We start from the raw sequence: 8,032 nt of genomic DNA, 5'->3' as shown, positions 1-8,032 counted from the left end.
AACCGATTTGAATGATTTAAAAAACATTCGATTCCTATTGATAGGAAGATGTGCTGATTGGTTTTTGGCAAAGGCAGGTCCAGCCGTTACAGAGATATGGAGCTAAGAGTGCAGGAAATAGAAATCGAGTTTTTGAGAGAACGGATCATCTGATTTGTATAATACAGAAAACGTTCAGTTCGTAATGACGGGGAAAAGTGGTTATTAGTTTTTGGTAAAGGTAGGCCCTGCGGTTTCGGAAATACAGAGCTAAATGTTAAAAAATGGCAGTTTTTGAGAGAACTAAGCGTCCGATTTAAATGATTCAAAAAACTTTTTGCTTGTTTCAACAAAATAATTGCTTTTGGAAAAAAAATTGTTTTTAATTTTTTTTTTAAATATTTTTGTGATTTTGGATTAAAAATTCAAATCAAAAAATTACCCAGGCTAAGCACAGTCTAAGCGCCACTCTGGTACAAATGTTTACTCAAGTGCGTTTAGACTTTTTATGTACGGGGCACTTTTCCAATTTTGTGAAAAAATAAATTGAAAAATGTGAAAATGCCGCCAAGCTATGCGGCACAGTATAAGTGAAAATGTCGCACAGAATTATTTGCAAATGCGTTTAGACTGTGACTATACGGGAGCACTTTTTCAATAATGTTTGCTCAGATATAACGAGATAGCAGAAATAATGAAAGTTACAGTATTTGTAATAATATATTTGAAAACGTTTAAAATTTCTCGAATATTTCATTACGGTACGGAAAGTTCCAGCAATTTGCCTTAAGGCACGATGCCATACACCACTAGTTTATTAATTATTTATCAGTTATTAATTGTGATCCAATATAAATCTTCATCCGCCTAGTCACATAATTTATAGTGCTGTAATCAAATCGTAAATGTCGAAACGTCGAAACTATAAATCCGACTTAGGCAAATGCATTATTATTGCCATGCTATATATTTAGCATACATACGAATGCGTATAATTAAATCCACCTAGACGTATATATACGCATATGTGTACATATATTCATATAATATATTATTAAGAGCGTTGCCGTCGTCGGTTTCGAGATAGTGAATTTGCGGTGTCATTAGCAGCACCAATTAATATTTCATACTGCGTTTTGCATTCGCCAGATAACCGACCACTTTATGCATATGATATGTACCGTGACGTGTATACACGTCTTGGAATTATACACCAATGTTTACTCCTATTTGAATAGGTGACATCATAAATACTAGCAGTATTATCTTGTAAGGACGTTTTTGTTTAAAAAATATATGTGACGGATATGTACGTCACGTATTTTATTTACTCAAATATATACTTTTTAACTTCCCGTAGGGTAAGTTATTGTAATGGGCCGAAAATCGGAATTGAAAATTTTTACATTTCTCGACGTTTTGAAGGTTTCTGAACGTTTTCACATACCTCAGAAAAAATGGATGTGTGTGTGTGTGTGTGTGTGTGTGTGTATGTATGTGTGGATACAAATTTCCAGTCACGTTTTAGGGCGCACGGATCAACCGATTTGAATGGTTCAAAAAACATCCGATTCCTATTGATAGGGAAAAGAGCTGATTAGTTTTTGGCAAAGGCAGGTCAAGCCGTTTCGGAGATATGGAGCAAAGAGTGCAGAAAATAGAAATCGTATTTTTGAGAGAACGAAGTATCCGATTTGAATGATCTAAAATACATTCAATTAGTAATGATTGGGAGAAATGTTTATTAGTTTTTGGCAAAGGCAGGCCCAGCCATTTTGAAGATACGGAGCTAAATATGTAGAAAATGGCAGTTTTTGAGAGAACTAAGCGTTCGATTTAAATGATTCAAAGAACTTTCTGCTTGTCTTAACAAAGTAATCGATTTTGGAAAAAAAAAATGTCCAATTTTTTTTTTTTTCTTTTTTTTTTTTTTTTTAGTTTTTGTATATCGAAAATATTTATTTTTAATTCTGACTATAGTTCTAATATACTTAACAAATAATTTCAACTCTGCAATTCAGTTTATATAATATTTATAAATATTAGACAATGTTACAATATTTATAATAATCTATTCTATTTGAAAACATGTAGGGAAGTTCCAGCAATTTGCCTTAAGGCACGATGCCACCCACCCCACTAGTTTATATACATATTGTTTCAAGTTGATTTGACCGATTTAACTTACTGTAAGGAAAGTTATAGTAATCGCAAAAAAATCGAAAATGAAAATTTTTATATATCTTTACGTTTCAAAGGTTTCTGAATATTTTGGCATACCTTAGAAAAAATGGATGTATGTGTGTGTGCGCGTGTGTGTATGTATGTGCGGATACAAATTTTTGTCGACGATTTCGGGAACACCGATCAACCGAATAATTCAAAAAAACGACAAGATGAATATCTGATTAAATTTTTGGGAAGGTAGGTCCAGTATAGACTTTCAATAAAAATAAGTTAAACTAGTGGGGCTCATGGCATCGTGCCTTAAGGCAAATTGCTGGAACTTCCCGTACCAAAAATTATTTTTTAAAAAACGATTAACATTTTTGAAAAAATTTTACTTCCAAAAAAATAGATTTTTGAAAAACTATAAATTTTTGACAAAAATCTACTTTTTTTTGAAAAAAAAAAGACTTTTTGAAGAAAAATTTATTTTGAAATATATCGGAAATTCTGATTTATAATAAATAAAAATATTTTGAAATATTTGGAAATTGCTTTTTTTCAAAGCAATCGTACTGCTTCAACTGCATAGAGACGAAATATCGAAGCGCGTAAGCGCCGCGTCGCCGTCTAACGGATAAACATTGGTACGGAACTCATAGGAATGTAAACAAAATTTAGACTTACTGTTGAAATTTCTATAATATATCTGATAATTTGATGTGCATATGTATAATATTTATTTTTGACCGCCAAATAGCTCGTTTATCTACTTTTTTCTCCATATTTCCGAAGTAGTTGCATCTTCTTTTCCAAAAATTTAAACAGTTCTTTACTTAGTCAATATAAATAAAATGGTTTTTGAATTATTCAAATCGGACGCTCCGTTCTCTTGAAAACTGGGTTACCGTTTTTGGCACTTTTTGTCCCATATCTTCGGAACGGCTAGACCTGCCTTTGCCAAAAACTAATCAGCACGTCTCCTTATCAATACGAATCGAATGTTTTTTGAATTATTCAAATCGGTTGATCCGTGTTCCCGAAATCGTCGACGAAAATTTGTATCCGAACACACACACATACACACACACATACATCCATTTTTTCTAAGGTATGCCAAAATATTCAGAAGGTTTTGAAACGTAAAGATAAATAAAAATTTTCATTTTCAATTCTTTTGCGATTACTATAACTTACCCCACGGGAATTTAAAAAGTGCCATTTTGCGGTCAAAAATATTTATTGGTCATATGTACATCAAATTATCAGATATTTTATAGAGATTTTAATATTGTGTACACATTTTCTGTAAATTTTTTTGGGTTCCGAACCAAGATTTTTAATTACGGTACGGGAAATTCCAGCAATTTGCCTTAAGGCATGGTGCCATGCACCCCACTAGTTTATTCATGTTTTTAACTTTTTCAAACACTTGAGAAGTCCTTGTCTCTGATCCTTGCAGAGTGTCATATTTTCAAACTGTGTTCTGTGAATCAAGACTTTATTTCCTCGTCAGTAGTGTTCCTTTTTTAAACTAGTGCTCAGATTAGATTTGTCTAAAAGCTGATCCCACATTTGCTCGTCAGTAGATTGTTCTTATGATTATAAGTCGCATTTTAATTTGCTCGTCAGTAGAATTCATTCTTTTTCTTTGAGATGTAGTTTGCTTGTCAGTAGAGTCTTTTCTCTCTATTTTAATTTGCTCGTTGGAAAAAAAGATTTTTGTCCCATGCTAAAATCCATTTTGTTTGTTACTCTTTTGACGGACGCGGAGATAAATAAATAAATTTACCTGTCAGTCCATTTTTTATATATCCTACCTTGATAATTTAATTTAATTTGTTAGTATATGAGTCCTTTCTCTCTTTCTACGTTTTTCTCAATTTAAGAATTTTAGTTTGCTTGTCAGTAGAGTTCCTTTTCTCTACTTTCTGGTAGTAGTTTAATTTTGCTCGCCTATAGAGTTTTTTTTTCATCTTTTAGTTTGTTATATATTTTGCTAGGGTCGCTATAGTTATTTTTTTCTATTGACGTCAACATTAAGGTATTGTTTATCAGTAAAGTCATATTTTTTAAAAAATAAAGCTTTTTTACAAAATTGAATTTACTGTAAAGCAATTTTTATCTATTTGCCTTAAGGTTTGCTTAATTTAGGGGTCAATTTTCGGATAATATAGAAATGTAATGTTTTACTTCACGTATGTATTATCAAAGTGGCGTCACTAAGTTGCACTTATGATAAAACTGTTATTTGACGTTTGTGCCTTTTGGAGGTTAGGTTTTATATGGTGACAGCAAAAATAGCTTTTTGACTCTTTGTGACATCACTATGTCATTCGATTAAGTTTTATAGTATTTATTCGTTCCCTCTGAATTGATTAAGACGTAGCATATTTTTACATACTAAAAAAACATATACATAATCAGGAAGTCGTGATTTATATGTTAACGTGTTCGACCTCAACACTTGGTAATTATCTCGATATAAAAACTGCCACTGCCACTTAATAAATCTTTAGAGCGATTTCTTTTTTAAAATCGAGGGTGCATAACATTATAATTATAATCTGATGTGTGAAAAAAGTCATAACTTGAAAACTTAACAAATTACTTAATTACACACTTTATAACGTCTTTAACAGCGGAAAAAAATAATTCGCAATTGTCTGAAAAATTTATAAATTACCTGAAAGTCTGGTTAAAAGACTGAAAGGGCAATTATTTGCAAAGGGTAAATTTTTTGAAAACATTTGAATAAATAAAAAAAACTGTCCGAAACGTAGTTATGAAATTAAGAGAAAAAGAAATAAACTAGTAAACTTATATAGATAGTACAATGTAGGCCAGTAAACAAGTGGACAGGTAGACAAAAATTCATTCAATTCCAGGCAAATCGAAACTTTCAAGTAGCTTTTCATTTCCTTTATTAAAAGAAACAACAATAAATGCTACAAGAATTTTCCTCTTTTATACTTACCGTTGCTTTATTAAAATTATTTAAAATCATTTAAAATCAACAGCATCACACTTCCTCATTAACTTCTCTGAATTAATTTACGAGTACTAGTTGACAATATTAATAATTCATATGTTTTTCCTTCGGTACAGATTGCCTCGTAACCGCAATTCCCGAAGGGTTTGCAACCGAAACTAGTCGACCCTTTGTAGACCTATTTTCTAGGTACCATTCAAACCGCAAAATCTTAATCAACAAACAATTAAGGTACGAGAAGATACCTGTATAATTAACTGTATATTAGAATTTATTGAATTTAATTACCCGAAATGCGGTGAAAAGGACCCATGTGTACTATTTATAAACTCGATTTGTAGATGAAAATAATCATAGAAATAGAAAGTTCATAAACATTTCAAACTAAAAATTTTGTTTATTTAATAATTTGTGAAAAGATTAGGACCAACATTAGAAAAAATGTGAATGTGAGACGATTTTTAATTTTTAGTCAACCAACTAAGATTGACCTTTTATTTATAAAGGATATAAGCATAATTAAAAAAGATGTTTTTAACTTCCTGAAGGATAAGTTTTCATCAAAAAATCCGATTTGCTAATTTTGTTTTCGCGACGTTTTCTCAAAAACGGTTGGACCGATTTCAAAAATTTATAAGCCATTCGATGTATTTCGATGAGGACTACCGTTTATGGGTTTTGTGTGACGATCGGCCGAGCCGTTTTTTTGTAAATCGCAGAAAAGTGAAAAATTTTTCGTCCACGTTTTAGCCCGCAATTCTTAATCGATTTTGAACATTTAAAAAACCGTTCGAAAGATATTGGTTGGGAATCGTGCTGATTAGTTTTTGGTAGAGATCGGCCGGGCCGTTTTTTTGTAATGAAGTTTAAAAAAAAAAAATTAGACGATTTTTATTATTATTTTTTGAGGGTATATACCACAGTCTTCTAGATCATACTAAAATATTACGGCCCTACGACAACTCGTTTAGTTTTAAAAATTCATCAAAGTTTGCAAAAATTAGTATCGTTTTTTTGGCACTTGTCAAAATTAGACCTTTGATCGTCGTTTTTTGAAAAACGCCTGAACCGATTTTAGAAATTTAAAAGCCATTTGATGTATCTCAATGTGGACTATCGTTTGTCGGTTTTGTGAGACGATCTGCGAGCCGTTTCTTTATAATTTGAAAAAGAGTGTTAAACTTATCGTCTACATTTAAGCTCAAACTACCGAATTGATTTTGAAAAATCAAAAACTGTTCGAAAGATATTTGTTGGGAATGATACTGATTAGTTTTAGGTGAAAATCTACCGAGGCGTTTTCTTGTAATTATCTGTTGAAAAAAAAAATTAAGCCTATTTTTATGGAAGTTTTTTCGGCGATATATATCATGGTCTTATAGAACTTACTGAAATATTACGGCTTTACGACAAGTAGTATAAATGTAAAAAAATATCAAAGTTTGAGAAAATTAGTAGTTTTTTTGACATTTGTTAACATTAAAATTAAACGATTTACTTGGTGTGACGATAGAGTACCTGGTTTTAATCAACATACTAAACCAATAAACTGGTTCAATTATAAAAATTGGTGATTTTTGAAAATTTGCTTTTAGAAAATACTCCGAGTTAACGCGTTGGTTCGTTTTCAATCATGTGTAATAAATTCACTTGGAATACTTTTAATCACTCATAAATTATTTTATTTTTTATTGATTAAGTCGATTATTTACACATATCGGAAAGTTCATGTAACTTGCCTCAAGGCAAAATACCAATATCAACTAGTTGTTTATAGAAATTACCCTAATATTTGATGAGCCTAATTTAAGTTTTCTTCTGTACCGATTTTAATTATTCCACCTAGTGTGTGTATGTATTTATGTATAAGTATATCAGATACATATTTATGTCCTTCCTTCACATTTTCCTTCCTGAGTTATTTACGACTTTTAATAAGCGGAAATTCTGTTTCCTTCATACGAAATAAAAGAAAAAAACATTCGCAATCCCGAATATGATATCATTTAATATCGTCTGCGAATATTCATAAGCGCGGCACACTTTTTTATTTAATATATACACACACACACACACACACACACACACACACATATATATATATATATATATATATATATATAAATATATATATATAAGAATATATATATATATATATACATATATACATATGTGTTTGTATGTATATTATGTATTATATGTATAATAAAAGAAAGCGGGCGAATCTGTCGCCGTTTTTATTCGCCTGATGATGTTATTTTTTACAATCGGAACGTATGAAGTACTTAGGCGCCTTTTGCATATGTTATTACATCCAAGGGTAGAGGGTGGAGCAGAGTAAATGGGATTCTGTATTATTAAATCCTAAATCTGTATACATTTATACATCTGTTTATATATATATATATATATATATATTTTTTTCTAGAACTTCGAACAAAGAATCCAAAAAGTTATTCGTTATAAAACAGTTTTTTTATTTATATACTATCGACGTTTCGGAACTAGATACGTTCCATCTTCAGGACATCTGCCAAAAGAAACATCAACAAGATCTAAGCAAACATTATATTTAAGAAAAGTACAAAATGGCAGATTTTTATATAAAATGAATAAAATTGTGGAGAGATAACAATTCAAAAAATATCACAATTCAATCAAAATGAACATAATAAAAATAAATGAGTGGATTATTTAACCAAGTATTAGAAAATTAGAAAGTTTTTTTAAAAAAGGGTATTAAGACAAAACAGGATTAATTACCTGTATGATTGGTCTATTATACACTAACACTTTTTAACTAAAAACGATTTTATCAATAAAAAGTGTGTTTTTATTAACTTTTCAAACAAAGAACAAATTTTGTAATTCGAAGTTATTAGTATATTTTATAGA

This window comes from Ctenocephalides felis, unplaced genomic scaffold (genome assembly GCF_003426905.1).
Source record: "Ctenocephalides felis isolate EL2017-DRISC unplaced genomic scaffold, ASM342690v1 CF-g0.4_SCAFFOLD_01886, whole genome shotgun sequence".
NCBI lineage: Eukaryota > Metazoa > Arthropoda > Insecta > Siphonaptera > Pulicidae > Ctenocephalides > Ctenocephalides felis.
The sequence above is the reverse complement of the archived record's forward strand: the minus strand, read 5'-3'. Positions refer to the sequence as shown.